The sequence below is a fragment of the Paralichthys olivaceus genome, chromosome 9, assembly GCF_024713975.1.
Source record: "Paralichthys olivaceus isolate ysfri-2021 chromosome 9, ASM2471397v2, whole genome shotgun sequence".
NCBI classification, from domain to species: domain Eukaryota; kingdom Metazoa; phylum Chordata; class Actinopteri; order Pleuronectiformes; family Paralichthyidae; genus Paralichthys; species Paralichthys olivaceus.
Window position 1 is genome coordinate 6,335,665 of NC_091101.1, and position 14,496 is coordinate 6,350,160.

At 44.3% G+C, this 14,496-nt stretch overlaps 14 non-coding genes across 14 annotated transcripts; all 14 read right to left on the reverse strand.

Annotated features, from left to right (window-relative positions):
* Window positions 1-3,839: 3,839 nt before the first annotated feature.
* trnal-uag (transfer RNA leucine (anticodon UAG)) lies at window positions 3,840-3,921 on the reverse strand. Its single transcript has one exon. It is a non-coding gene; the product is annotated as a tRNA-Leu (tRNA).
* A 335-nt stretch (window positions 3,922-4,256) lies between these two features.
* Window positions 4,257-4,328, reverse strand: trnam-cau (transfer RNA methionine (anticodon CAU)). Its single transcript has one exon. It is a non-coding gene; the product is annotated as a tRNA-Met (tRNA).
* A 250-nt stretch (window positions 4,329-4,578) lies between these two features.
* Window positions 4,579-4,660, reverse strand: trnal-uag (transfer RNA leucine (anticodon UAG)). The gene has a single exon. It is a non-coding gene; the product is annotated as a tRNA-Leu (tRNA).
* A 651-nt stretch (window positions 4,661-5,311) lies between these two features.
* trnam-cau (transfer RNA methionine (anticodon CAU)) lies at window positions 5,312-5,383 on the reverse strand. Its single transcript has one exon. It is a non-coding gene; the product is annotated as a tRNA-Met (tRNA).
* Window positions 5,384-5,636: 253 nt separating this feature from the next.
* Window positions 5,637-5,718, reverse strand: trnal-aag (transfer RNA leucine (anticodon AAG)). The gene has a single exon. It is a non-coding gene; the product is annotated as a tRNA-Leu (tRNA).
* Window positions 5,719-6,210: 492 nt separating this feature from the next.
* On the reverse strand, window positions 6,211-6,282 carry trnam-cau (transfer RNA methionine (anticodon CAU)). Its single transcript has one exon. It is a non-coding gene; the product is annotated as a tRNA-Met (tRNA).
* A 259-nt stretch (window positions 6,283-6,541) lies between these two features.
* On the reverse strand, window positions 6,542-6,623 carry trnal-aag (transfer RNA leucine (anticodon AAG)). The gene has a single exon. It is a non-coding gene; the product is annotated as a tRNA-Leu (tRNA).
* Window positions 6,624-7,115: 492 nt separating this feature from the next.
* Window positions 7,116-7,187, reverse strand: trnam-cau (transfer RNA methionine (anticodon CAU)). The gene has a single exon. It is a non-coding gene; the product is annotated as a tRNA-Met (tRNA).
* Window positions 7,188-7,437: 250 nt separating this feature from the next.
* trnal-uag (transfer RNA leucine (anticodon UAG)) lies at window positions 7,438-7,519 on the reverse strand. Its single transcript has one exon. It is a non-coding gene; the product is annotated as a tRNA-Leu (tRNA).
* Window positions 7,520-8,012: 493 nt separating this feature from the next.
* On the reverse strand, window positions 8,013-8,084 carry trnam-cau (transfer RNA methionine (anticodon CAU)). The gene has a single exon. It is a non-coding gene; the product is annotated as a tRNA-Met (tRNA).
* Window positions 8,085-8,334: 250 nt separating this feature from the next.
* Window positions 8,335-8,416, reverse strand: trnal-uag (transfer RNA leucine (anticodon UAG)). The gene has a single exon. It is a non-coding gene; the product is annotated as a tRNA-Leu (tRNA).
* Window positions 8,417-9,398: 982 nt separating this feature from the next.
* trnal-aag (transfer RNA leucine (anticodon AAG)) lies at window positions 9,399-9,480 on the reverse strand. Its single transcript has one exon. It is a non-coding gene; the product is annotated as a tRNA-Leu (tRNA).
* A 651-nt stretch (window positions 9,481-10,131) lies between these two features.
* trnam-cau (transfer RNA methionine (anticodon CAU)) lies at window positions 10,132-10,203 on the reverse strand. Its single transcript has one exon. It is a non-coding gene; the product is annotated as a tRNA-Met (tRNA).
* Window positions 10,204-10,462: 259 nt separating this feature from the next.
* trnal-aag (transfer RNA leucine (anticodon AAG)) lies at window positions 10,463-10,544 on the reverse strand. Its single transcript has one exon. It is a non-coding gene; the product is annotated as a tRNA-Leu (tRNA).
* Between the last annotated feature and the right edge of the window lie 3,952 nt (window positions 10,545-14,496).

The window sequence follows — 14,496 nt, forward strand, 5'->3', positions numbered from 1 at the left end:
TCCATGACTCTGCAGATTTGTTTTAGTTAAAGCTAACGGTAGAGAGATATCGATACACAAAGGCTCTGACAGAGAGCAAGTGATTGTCGTCCTGAGGGAATGAGATGCAGATGACAACTGAGGGATGGAAACTCTGCAGAGGCAAACACATACACGCACACACACAGACAAAGAGAAACAACAACATTCACGCTGTCCAGGCTTGTAAAGAAAACAGTTAACCTTGTCTTTATTAGGGTGCCCTTTAATAAAGACAAGGTTGACAAAAATCCAAGATGAGTAAAAGAACTAGAAAACTAGAAAAGGTACAAAAATACAAAGAAAACACTAGGGCAACACAGAACTCATGAGTAAAGGAGCAATGGTGATGATGTGAGACAGCCATGTAAGAAGACGGACTGACAAAGACTTGTATACACAGGGGGCTGCAGGGGTAATTGGACACAGGTGAAACACATGAAGAACAGGTACTGACAATCACAGGACAAAGACATGAAGTCAAGGTGGAAAGACACAAGGAGCAAAAACAGAACTCAGAGAGAACACAAATCCAACACAGACCTAACCTCAGCCCCATCTCTCAGTCGTCACATTTCCCATCACCTCTCGACTGACCACATCCAAATAAATGCAGAAATATCTTCAGAGCTCAGGGCAACTGAAGTCGTCTTCGAATAAAAAAATTGGAAGAATTATTAATTTACTCAAAGGACAATTATATAATAGACACTGAAGTTCTTATTTGAATTCCTAATACTGTAACACACTTTGCCCTCCACATTGTAGTCTCTTCAGGATGCCCAGAGAAGCTTATCGGTACATGTCCGGCAGATATGACACCTCCCTCTTTCTTTCTCCTCGGAGACTGAAGTCAACCTATAAAAGAATTTAATTTGCTATCTCTTCCCATCCTCTCCGTGTCTGTACCTTCACCTGCATATAAAGCTGAGGAGAGACTTAGCCCCTGTCCTCTTCAAACTGGGTTCCACTTCTCCCTCAGGTTATCAGTGTTCAAGGGCCTAAATAGGGCAGGTGAAAACATAAAACAGGGTTTTAACTGTCTTCCAAAAGAGACTTCCACCTTATGCAGGTTTTCAGTCTCAAAGAGCACAGCACCTCTCTGAAGAGCTGGCGAAAATCAACAGATTTAGCTTTTGAAACATTAGGATACAGGCAAAGTTTTGAACAATGGACCATTCATCATATAACTGCATGACTCAGTGGATCTACATGATGCTGAAAAATAATGAAAGAGACTTATGGCAAAATTTCCCGAATGTCTCTAAGTTCTTATCTGTACATGTGTACATACATATGTTTATTTCCGCCAGGATTTATTATATACTGTATATACAGTCTGTAATCTACACCATTGGAAAGTGGTTGGAAGTGTGTTGCACTCCATCAAATTGTTTTCTGTTGGCATGTACGTACTTCATATTTGTATGTATACTGTAAGTTTAGTTGCTCACTATATTTATGTAGCTGCAATGCTGTTTACCCCTGAGACCCCTTCAGTGTTGTGTAGACTTTGTGAACACTTCGCCCACCCCTCCATCTGCATAGTGGATAATAAGTGAATTCTTATTTTTCGGTGAACTATTCCTTTAAGAAGACTTTGGAAAAAAGAGGGGAATTTATGACCTGGGAGACCCTGATATCACTGTAAACGGAGTCTGGTGATTACTATAATAAAATGATCGACTACTTTGAGAACAAGTGGTGTGATGTTGATGTGGCAGGAGCAAGGAATGGACAAATATTATGTGAAAATTTCAAGTTTCTGTTCAGAGGGCATAATACCCTCATATCTTAATAATGTGTTGCATTTGTTTTTACTCCTGGAAAAATCCTCATTTTTTTTCATTTAGTGTCTTTAAACTACATGATAAAAAGAGCTGTAAATTATATAAGAGGACAGGCTGTGACACCTGTATAAACCACCATTTTCAGAATCAGAATCAGAAATACTTTATTAATCCCCTGAGCAAAATTCAAACGTCATAAAGCTCCTGAGCGAGTTCATTGGCAGCTGTAGCAGAGTAAAACGATTAGGTTGCTAAATTTGACTGATTCACTGGATATATTACTGATTCCAAATACAGTAATAAAACACAAATTGAAGCAGGAAGATTTCTGCAGCATACAGATGAAATGCTTAAAGCCTAGAAAGAAATGAGTGTAGGATTGAGCTGGGATAAAAGTGAGGGGAGAAGGGGGCCAGATCAGCCCACAGCTAAAGTCGTATCCATCTCCCCTCATGTGGGCTATTTTTACCTCTCCTTTTAATCCCTTGCTCTTTGATGATGCTCAATATTTTATTTTATTTTTTAAATCTTTTTTTAGAGGTGACAGACTGAAGGACCGTAGTCATATGCAGACACACACACACACGGAGAAGAAACTGCACTAATGCAAACACACGCTCCTACAGTTGCAGTTGTGTACAAGTGTGTGTATATGTGTGGCCTAGTCTTATAAGTATCCAAGTGTCATCACTTTATATTTATTAATGCACACATGCATTATTATTTGTGTGCGTTTCTTTGATCAAGGCGAGCGGAGTTAGCAATAAGCTTGCTTCTGTCTGTCACAGAGGCTAATCATGGGCTTAATGGAGCAAGTGGGGATATGGGTTTGATTTCATATATAAGTTGAGCTCCCGGACAAATTGACAATTCACACACACACATACACAAATGACAGATGCACAGCCACATATTACATTATGGATTACAAGTTTTCTTGCTTTGGATAGAGTGTGATGCAAGGAAAATAATGGTTAGTTATTTAATCTGCGCTGTGCAAGTCAGTATCTGTGGACTAATTCCTGGAAGCTTAGAAATGTAATTGGCCAACAATGACAGCGAGGGCTTACTTTATGTGAATTGCAAAAAACTTTCAGAATATATGTTTGTAGAGTTTGATGTTGTGTGATGAGTCAAAGGCTGTAAAAAGAAAGTGTGAGGGCATCAGTTGGGTAGGGGTAGAATCTAAGAAAGAACTAAAAGCAATAACATAAAAGGATTTGTGCATGCTTAAATATGTGCCAGTGAATCTACAGTATGTGCTCTGATTAAAGTCAGCTGAGCTGAGCTAATTAAACTTTGATGGACCTCTGCACACAGAGATCAACTCTCTCTCTTGAGAAGTGTGTGTATATATGGGTCTTATGTCTCTGTGTCTTATGTCTAAACATATTTAACATATTAACAGAACTTTGAAAGCATCTCAGAAATGAAATTACACATACAATTACATAATTATATATTCATCAGTATTTTGACATACATTATCTGACACTTATTAGACATTTCTTACTTGCATTGAGATACACAATTCAACTCAATAAGATTTGTCAACTATGTCGAAAAATATGCAGCATCAGTTCTATTTGATGTTTTTCAAATTACATACTACCTTTTCATATGCTGTCTCGACTCCACCATCACCAGTGTCTAAAATTATCCTTGTTATTTTAACAGTCCAACATCAGTAACTCTTAGTACATATGGCAAGGAGAAACAGCACACTTCGCTATTAACAGTAACAGGAGGTTTTCTTGAGTAATCGATCAAAAATACCTGAACTCTTGGGTCTGTTCTAAACATATTATAGAGCTTTATCCCAGAGCATCCCACAAATCAATTGGACATGGAGGAGGGGATTGGTAAATGTGAAGCAAACTGCCACAAGGGAAATGTGCACATCTGTACCTTGTTTCAAAATGGGCCATCCCAGACAGTCCCTTATATGTGCCTCATTGGACCTTTGACATACCACATAGCTCGGCTGCCTCTTGCAGTAGTAGTCAACACACACAAGTGAACACATTCAATTGGCAGTGGTGGGATTTGAACCCACGCCTCCTAAGAGACTGGAGCCTAAATCCAGCGCCTTCGACCACTCGGCCACACTACCTCTTTTCGTGCTGTTTTTACCAAAACAGAGCCTAGGCATGTAGATAAAAAGGCCTTGTTTGACGACAATTGGACAACGAAACCGAAGACAACAGGGGTGGAATTAAATTGGAATATTCAAACCCATACCCTGTGCGAGTAGAGAGTTTTTATCCCAGAGCAAAAGACCACACAACTTTCAAGCAAAGGATTCAACTCTTGGGTCTGTTCTGTCACATTTCAACTTCAAAACCCAAAGCAAGTCACTTTCGGCAGAGGGTGAGTTCCTGCTTAGACTGCAGGGAGACAGTAGACATAGTAGTGAACATGCAAGTTGATGAAGGATAAGGAACCCTTTAGCAGAGGATGGTTTCGATCCATCGACCTCTGGGTTATGGGCCCAGCACGCTTCCGCTGCGCCACTCTGCTCTTTTTTTCAAGTAATTTCATACGAACGCACTCCATGGTTTCAATAGGTTTTCTTAGCAAACAAATCAATTGGACATGGAGGAGGGGATTGGTAAATGTGAAGCAAACTGCCACAAGGGAAATGTGCACATCTGTACCTTGTTTCAAAATGGGCCATCCCTTATATGTGCCTCATTGGACCTTTGACATACCACATAGCTCGGCTGCCTCTTGCAGTAGTAGTCAACACACACAAGTGAACACATTCAATTGGCAGTGGTGGGATTTGAACCCACGCCTCCTAAGAGACTGGAGCCTAAATCCAGCGCCTTCGACCACTCGGCCACACTACCTCTTTTCGTGCTGTTTTTACCAAAACAGAGCCGAGGCATGTAGATAAAAAGGCCTTGTTTGACGACAATTGGACAACGAAACCGAAGACAACAGGGGTGGAATTAAATTGGAATATTCAAACCCATACCCTGTGCGAGTAGAGAGTTTTTATCCCAGAGCAAAAGACCACACAACTTTCAAGCAAAGGATTCAACTCTTGGGTCTGTTCTGTCACATTTCAACTTCAAAACCCAAAGCAAGTCACTTTCGGCAGAGGGTGAGTTCCTGCTTAGACCACAAGGACAAGGTAGACATATTATAGAGCTTTATCCCAGAACAAAAGACCACACAACTTTCAAGCAAAGGATTCAACTCTTGGGTCTGTTCTGGCACATTTCAACTTCAAAACCCAAAGCAAGTCACTTTCGGCAGAGGGTGAGTTCCTGCTTAGACTGCAGGGACAAGGTAGACATATTATAGAGCTTTATCCCAGAGCAAAAGACCACACAACTTTCAAGCAAAGGATTCAACTCTTGGGTCTGTTCTGTAACATTTCAACTTCAAAACCCAAAGCAAGTCACTTTCGGCAGAGGGTGAGTTCCTGTTTAGACCACAGGGACAAGGTAGACATAGTAGTGAACATGCAAGTTGATGAAGGATAAGGAATTCTTTAGCAGAGGATGGTTTCGATCCATCGACCTCTGGGTTATGGGCCCAGCACGCTTCCGCTGCGCCACTCTGCTCTTTTTTTCAAGTGATTTCATACGAACGCACTCCATGGTTTCAATAGGTTTTCTTAGCAAACAAATCACATGGAGGAGGGGATTGGTAAATGTGAAGCAACCTGCCACAAGGGAAATGTGCACATCTGTACCTTGTTTCAAAATGGGCCTTCCAGACAGTCCCTTATATGTGCCTCATTGGACCTTTGACATGCCACATAGCTCAGCTGCCTCTTGCAGTCGTAGTCAACACACACAAGTGAACACTTTCAGTTGGCAGTGGTGGGATTTGAACCCACGCCTCCTAAGAGACTGGAGCCTTAATCCAGCGCCTTTGACCACTCGGCCACACTACCTCTTTTCGTGCTGTTTTTACCAAAACAGAGCCGAGGCATGTAGATAAAAAGGCCTTGTTTGATGACAATTGGACAATGAAACCGAAGACAACAGGGATGGAATTAAATTGGAATATTCAAACCCATACCCTGTGCGAGTAGAGAGCTTTATCCCAGAGCAAAAGACCACACAACTTTCAAGCAAAGGACTCAACTCTTGGGTCTGTTCCGGCACATTTCAACTTCAAAACCCAAAGCAAGTCACTTTCAGCAGAGGGTGAGTTCCTGCTTAGACCACAGGGACAAGGTAGACATATTATAGAGCTTTATCCCAGAGCAAAAGACCACACAACTTTCAAGCAAAGGATTCAACTCTTGGGTCTGTTCTGGCACATTTCAACTTCAAAACCCAGAGCAAGTCACTTTCAGCAGAGGGTGAGTTCCTGCTTAGACTGCAGGGAGACAGTAGACATAGTAGTGAACATGCAAGTTGATGAAGGATAAGGAACCCTTTAGCAGAGGATGGTTTCGATCCATCGACCTCTGGGTTATGGGCCCAGCACGCTTCCGCTGCGCCACTCTGCTCTTTTTTTCAAGTAATTTCATACGAACGCACTCCATGGTTTCAATAGGTTTTCTTAGCAAACAAATCAATTGGACATGGAGGAGGGGATTGGTAAATGTGAAGCAAACTGCCACAAGGGAAATGTGCACATCTGTACCTTGTTTCAAAATGGGCCTTCCAGACAGTCCCTTATATGTGCCTCATTGGACCTTTGACATGCCACATAGCTCAGCTGCCTCTTGCAGTCGTAGTCAACACACACAAGTGAACACTTTCAGTTGGCAGTGGTGGGATTTGAACCCACGCCTCCTAAGAGACTGGAGCCTTAATCCAGCGCCTTTGACCACTCGGCCACACTACCTCTTTTCGTGCTGTTTTTACCAAAACAGAGCCGAGGCATGTAGATAAAAAGGCCTTGTTTGATGACAATTGGACAATGAAACCGAAGACAACAGGGATGGAATTAAATTGGAATATTCAAACCCATACCCTGTGCGAGTAGAGAGTTTTATCCCAGAGCAAAAGACCACACAACTTTCAAGCAAAGGACTCAACTCTTGGGTCTGTTCCGGCACATTTCAACTTCAAAACCCAAAGCAAGTCACTTTCAGCAGAGGGTGAGTTCCTGCTTAGACCACAGGGACAAGGTAGACATATTATAGAGCTTTATCCCAGAGCAAAAGACCACACAACTTTCAAGCAAAGGATTCAACTCTTGGGTCTGTTCTGGCACATTTCAACTTCAAAACCCAGAGCAAGTCACTTTCGGCAGAGGGTGAGTTCCTGCTTAGACCGCAGGGAGACGGTAGACATAGTAGTGAACATGCAAGTTGATGAAGGATAAGGAACCCTTTAGCAGAGGATGGTTTCGATCCATCGACCTCTGGGTTATGGGCCCAGCACGCTTCCGCTGCGCCACTCTGCTCTTTTTTTCAAGTAATTTCATACGAACGCACTCCATGGTTTCAATAGGTTTTCTTAGCAAACAAATCAATTGGACATGGAGGAGGGGATTGGTAAATGTGAAGCAACCTGCCACAAGGGAAATGTGCACATCTGTACCTTGTTTCAAAATGGGCCATCCCTTATATGTGCCTCATTGGACCTTTGACATACCACATAGCTCGGCTGCCTCTTGCAGTAGTAGTCAACACACACAAGTGAACACATTCAATTGGCAGTGGTGGGATTTGAACCCACGCCTCCTAAGAGACTGGAGCCTAAATCCAGCGCCTTTGACCACTCGGCCACACTACCTCTTTTCGTGCTGTTTTTACCAAAACAGAGCCGAGGCATGTAGATAAAAAGGCCTTGTTTGACGACAATTGGACAACGAAACCGAAGACAACAGGGGTGGAATTAAATTGGAATATTCAAACCCATACCCTGTGCGAGTAGAGAGTTTTTATCCCAGAGCAAAAGACCACACAACTTTCAAGCAAAGGATTCAACTCTTGGGTCTGTTCTGTCACATTTCAACTTCAAAACCCAAAGCAAGTCACTTTCGGCAGAGGGTGAGTTCCTGCTTAGACCACAGGGACAAGGTAGACATATTATAGAGCTTTATCCCAGAGCAAAAGACCACACAAGTTTCAAGCAAAGGATTCAACTCTTGGGTCTGTTCTGGCACATTTAAACTTCAAAACACAAAGCAAGTCACTTTCGGCAGAGGGTGAGTTCCTGCTTAGACTGCAGGGAGACGGTAGACATAGTAGTGAACATGCAAGTTGATGAAGGATAAGGAACCCTTTAGCAGAGGATGGTTTCGATCCATCGACCTCTGGGTTATGGGCCCAGCACGCTTCCGCTGCGCCACTCTGCTCTTTTTTTCAAGTAATTTCATACGAACGCACTCCATGGTTTCAATAGGTTTTCTTAGCAAACAAATCAATTGGACATGGAGGAGGGGATTGGTAAATGTGAAGCAAACTGCCACAAGGGAAATGTGCACATCTGTACCTTGTTTCAAAATGGGCCATCCCTTATATGTGCCTCATTGGACCTTTGACATACCACATAGCTCAGCTGCCTCTTGCAGTCGTAGTCAACACACACAAGTGAACACATTCAATTGGCAGTGGTGGGATTTGAACCCACGCCTCCTAAGAGACTGGAGCCTAAATCCAGCGCCTTCGACCACTCGGCCACACTACCTCTTTTCGTGCTGTTTTTACCAAAACAGAGCCGAGGCATGTAGATAAAAAGGCCTTGTTTGACGACAATTGGACAACGAAACCGAAGACAACAGGGGTGGAATTAAATTGGAATATTCAAACCCATACCCTGTGCGAGTAGAGAGTTTTTATCCCAGAGCAAAAGACCACACAACTTTCAAGCAAAGGATTCAACTCTTGGGTCTGTTCTGTCACATTTCAACTTCAAAACCCAAAGCAAGTCACTTTCGGCAGAGGGTGAGTTCCTGCTTTGACCACAAGGACAAGGTAGACATATTATAGAGCTTTATCCCAGAGCAAAAGACCACACAACTTTCAAGCAAAGGATTCAACTCTTGGGTCTGTTCTGTCACATTTCAACTTCAAAACCCAAAGCAAGTCACTTTCGGCAGAGGGTGAGTTCCTGCTTAGACCACAGGGACAAGGTAGACATATTATAGAGCTTTATCCCAGAGCAAAAGACCACACAACTTTCAAGCAAAGGATTCAACTCTTGGGTCTGTTCTGGCACATTTAAACTTCAAAACACAAAGCAAGTCACTTTCGGCAGAGGGTGAGTTCCTGCTTAGACTGCAGGGAGACGGTAGACATAGTAGTGAACATGCAAGTTGATGAAGGATAAGGAACCCTTTAGCAGAGGATGGTTTCGATCCATCGACCTCTGGGTTATGGGCTCAGCACGCTTCCGCTGCGCCACTCTGCTCTTTTTTTCAAGTAATTTCATACAAACGCACTCCATGGTTTCAATAGGTTTTCTTAGCAAACAAATCAATTGGACATGGAGGAGGGGATTGGTAAATGTGAAGCAAACTGCCACAAGGGAAATGTGCACATCTGTACCTTGTTTCAAAATGGGCCTTCCAGACAGTCCCTTATATGTGCCTCATTGGACCTTTGACATGCCACATAGCTCAGCTGCCTCTTGCAGTCGTAGTCAACACACACAAGTGAACACTTTCAGTTGGCAGTGGTGGGATTTGAACCCACGCCTCCTAAGAGACTGGAGCCTTAATCCAGCGCCTTTGACCACTCGGCCACACTACCTCTTTTCGTGCTGTTTTTACCAAAACAGAGCCGAGGCATGTAGATAAAAAGGCCTTGTTTGATGACAATTGGACAATGAAACCGAAGACAACAGGGATGGAATTAAATTGGAATATTCAAACCCATACCCTGTGCGAGTAGAGAGTTTTTATCCCAGAGCAAAAGACCACACAACTTTCAAGCAAAGGATTCAACTCTTGGGTCTGTTCTGTCACATTTCAACTTCAAAATCCAAAGCAAGTCACTTTCGGCAGAGGGTGAGTTCCTGCTTTGACCACAAGGACAAGGTAGACATATTATAGAGCTTTATCCCAGAGCAAAAGACCACACAACTTTCAAGCAAAGGATTCAACTCTTGGGTCTGTTCTGTCACATTTCAACTTCAAAACCCAAAGCAAGTCACTTTCGGCAGAGGGTGAGTTCCTGCTTAGACCACAGGGACAAGGTAGACATATTATAGAGCTTTATCCCAGAGCAAAAGACCACACAAGTTTCAAGCAAAGGATTCAACTCTTGGGTCTGTTCTGGCACATTTAAACTTCAAAACACAAAGCAAGTCACTTTCGGCAGAGGGTGAGTTCCTGCTTAGACTGCAGGGAGACGGTAGACATAGTAGTGAACATGCAAGTTGATGAAGGATAAGGAACCCTTTAGCAGAGGATGGTTTCGATCCATCGACCTCTGGGTTATGGGCCCAGCACGCTTCCGCTGCGCCACTCTGCTCTTTTTTTCAAGTAATTTCATACGAACGCACTCCATGGTTTCAATAGGTTTTCTTAGCAAACAAATCAATTGGACATGGAGGAGGGGATTGGTAAATGTGAAGCAAACTGCCACAAGGGAAATATGCACATCTGTACCTTGTTTCAAAATGGGCCTTCCAGACAGTCCCTTATATGTGCCTCATTGGACCTTTGACATGCCACATAGCTCAGCTGCCTCTTGCAGTCGTAGTCAACACACACAAGTGAACACTTTCAGTTGGCAGTGGTGGGATTTGAACCCACGCCTCCTAAGAGACTGGAGCCTTAATCCAGCGCCTTTGACCACTCGGCCACACTACCTCTTTTCGTGCTGTTTTTACCAAAACAGAGCCGAGGCATGTAGATAAAAAGGCCTTGTTTGATGACAATTGGACAATGAAACCGAAGACAACAGGGATGGAATTAAATTGGAATATTCAAACCCATACCCTGTGCGAGTAGAGAGTTTTTATCCCAGAGCAAAAGACCACACAACTTTCAAGCAAAGGATTCAACTCTTGGGTCTGTTCTGTCACATTTCAACTTCAAAACCCAAAGCAAGTCACTTTCGGCAGAGGGTGAGTTCCTGCTTTGACCACAAGGACAAGGTAGACATATTATAGAGCTTTATCCCAGAGCAAAAGACCACACAACTTTCAAGCAAAGGATTCAACTCTTGGGTCTGTTCTGTCACATTTCAACTTCAAAACCCAAAGCAAGTCACTTTCGGCAGAGGGTGAGTTCCTGCTTAGACCACAGGGACAAGGTAGATAGATAGATAGATAGATAGATAGAGTACTTTATTCATCCCCGGAGGGAAATTAAGGTGTCATAGCAGCTTGTGTATCGGAACACAACAAAACACAATGCAATAGAACAAAACAAAACATTTGGATAAAAAGAACAGAAACAGAAACACAAGATGAATAGGCAGACAAGTAGTGCAGTGGCAATATGATGATAATAGTAATAATGATATGATGGTAATGTTATTGTTAGACAGTATATAAGAATATTAGTACAGTATATATTTATATATATATATATAGTATACAATATAACATAATATATATTTATATAGACAGTAATTATACCAATATAATAGCAGTATATAGTAATAATGGCAGCAATAGTATATATAATAATAATAATAGTAGTAGTAGTAGTGATAATAATAATATAATAATAGCATGTACACATGTATAAATATGTGTATATAGACTTGTAAATCCGAAGAATATACAGAGAATATGCAGAGTATGCAGAGTATGATATAATATGATATGATATATAATATATAGTAGGGTATAATTATAAGTACTTGACTATACAATATACTGGCAGTGTAAGAATACGTGGACTGGATGTGCAAAAGACAATATTATTGTATAAAAAGGTCTGTAATATTAAAGTGGTTTAAATTAACACACGTAGTGTAGTGCAGGGTACATGGTGCAAAGGTGACAGGTATATTAGTGCAGTTCTGTGATGGTGGCTCTGACAGAGGTAGATGAGTTATAGAGTCTTATTGCGGTTGGGAGGAACGATTTCCTGTATCGCTCCTTAGAGCAGCGGGGTTGGATGAGCCTGTGGCTGAAGCTGCTCTTTAGCTTGTCCAGTGTTTTGTGGAGGGGGTGAGAGGGATTGTCCATGATTGCCAGCAGTTTTGCCAGCATCCTGTTCTCCACCACCTCCTCCAGGGTGACAAGCTTAGAGCCAACCACAGACTCGGCTTTCCTGATGATTTTGTTCAGTCTGTTGGCGTCCTTTGCCTTGATGCCCGCACCCCAGGACACCACAGCAAAGAAAATGGTGCTCGCCACAACAGACTGATAGAACATCTGCAGCATCTTGTTGCAGACATTGAAGGACCCGAGCCTCCTCAGGAAGTAAAGCCGGCTCAGGCCCTTCTTGTAGACGGCCTCTGTGTGGGTGGACCAGTCCAGTTTATTATCCAGTGTGATACCCAGGTACTTGTATGCAGGTACCACCTCCACATCCGTCCCACCGATGCAGACAGGAGAGGGCATGGGCTTGTTCCTCCTGAAATCCACCACCATCTCCTTCGTCTTCTCCACGTTGAGCTGCAGGCGGTTCTCCCCACACCACTTCACAAAGCGGTCGACCAGGTCCCTGTACTCAGCCTCCCCCCCGCCCTCAACACACCCCACAATGGCCGTGTCATCAGAGAACTTCTGCAGATGACACGACTCAGTGCAGTGCTTAAAATCAGCAGTGTATGTGGTGAAGAGGAAGGGGGACAGTACAGTTCCCTGGGGGGCCCCGATGTTACTGATCAGACGATCAGACACACAGTTCTGTAATCTCACAAACTGTGGTCTGCCCGTCAGATAGTCATCGACCCAAGTGATGAGGGGAGCACTCACCCGCGTGCCCTCCAGTTTGGCCTTCAGCAGTCTGGGCTGGATGGTGTTGAAGGCGCTGGAGAAATCAAAAAACATGATCCGGACTGAGGTGTTGGGTCTGTCCAGAGAGGAGTAGGCCTTCTGCAGCAGGTAGATGATTGCATCATCAACCCCAACATGGGGCTGATATGCAAACTGCAGGGGGTCTTGTGATGGGCACACCAGTGGTCTGAGGTGTGCCAATACCAGTCTCTCCATGACCTTCATGATGTGAGAGGTCAGTGCCACCGGCCTGTAGTCCTCCAGTGCAGCAGGGCGTCCTTTTTTGGGCACTGGGACCAGGCAGGATGTTTTCCAGAGCACTGGCACTCTCTGAAGGTGTAGGCTCAGGTTGAAGAGGTGCTGGAGGACTCCACAGAGCTGGCTGGAACATGCCTTCAGCACACGAGGGCTGATGCGGTCCGGTCCAGCAGCTTTCCTGTGTTTGAGCCTCTCCAGCTCTCTCCTCACCTGGCTGGCTGTGATGTGCAGTCCAGACTGGAGGGTAGGGGATGTCAGTGGTGGGTTTGAGGGTGATGCAAAGAGGTGTGTGTTGCAGGAGGTGGTGGTGGTGGGGGACTGTGGGTGATGTGAGGATGTCCCGGGGGTGGAAGGTGTGAAAAAGTCTGTGGTGAAAGCCAGCGGAGGGGTGGGGGGAGATGGTGACGGGTGTGGTGTGGGGCAGAGGGTGGTGGGGGGAGGTGGGGGGTTGTTGCTCTGAGAAGCAGTAGAGGCAGTGGAGGGTCCGCTGGGGGTGGGGGGGTTGTTGTTGAACCTATTGAAGAACGTGTTCAGCTCGTTCGCACGTCGTTCATCCCCCGTTGCTCCCTCACCTCTCCTCTGGAAGCCGGTGATCTCCTTCATCCCACTCCAGACGTCTCTGCTATTGTTGTCCTCCAGTTTGTGCTCCAGTTTTCTTCTGTAGTTGTCCTTGCTCTCCCTGATGCTGCGCTTTAGCTCCCTTTGTACCCGTTTGAGTTCTGCTCTGTCCCGTGATCTAAAGGCTCTCTTCTTCTCGTTGAGAAGGGCCTTCAGGTCGCTTGTTACCCACGGTTTGTTATTTGGGTAACAGCGGACCTCTTTAGTGGGGATGGTGTTGTCTATGCAGAACCCAATGTACTCAGAGACACAGTCAGTCATGCCACCAATGTCCTCACCATGTGGCTCATACAGAGCATCCCAGTCTGTGGCCTCCAGCGCTCCACGCAGTGTTTCCATGGCCTCAGGAGTCCATTTCCTCACTGTCCTCACTTTGACTGGGTGCCGCTGAACCACAGGCTTGTATGATGGGGAGAGCAGGACTAGGTTGTGGTCTGATCTGCCCAGTGGTGGCAGGGCAGTGGAGCTGTATGCATCCTTAACATTTGCATACAGCAGGTCCAAAGTCTTATTGTCACGGGTGGCACATATTATAGACATATTATAGAGCTTTATCCCAGAGCAAAAGACCACACAAGTTTCAAGCAAAGGATTCAACTCTTGGGTCTGTTCTGGCACATTTAAACTTCAAAACACGAAGCAAGTCACTTTCGGCAGAGGGTGAGTTCCTGCTTAGACTGCAGGGAGACGGTAGACATAGTAGTGAACATGCAAGTTGATGAAGGATAAGGAATCCTTTAGCAGAGGATGGTTTCGATCCATCGACCTCTGGGTTATGGGCCCAGCACGCTTCCGCTGGGCCACTCTGCTCTTTCTTTCAAGTAATTTCATACGAACGCACTCCATGGTTTCAATAGGTTTTCTTAGCAAACAAATCAATTGGACATGGAGGAGGGGATTGGTAAATGTGAAGCAAACTGCCACAAGGGAAATGTGCACATCTGTACCTTGTTTCAAAATGGGCCATCCCTTATATGTACCTCATTGGA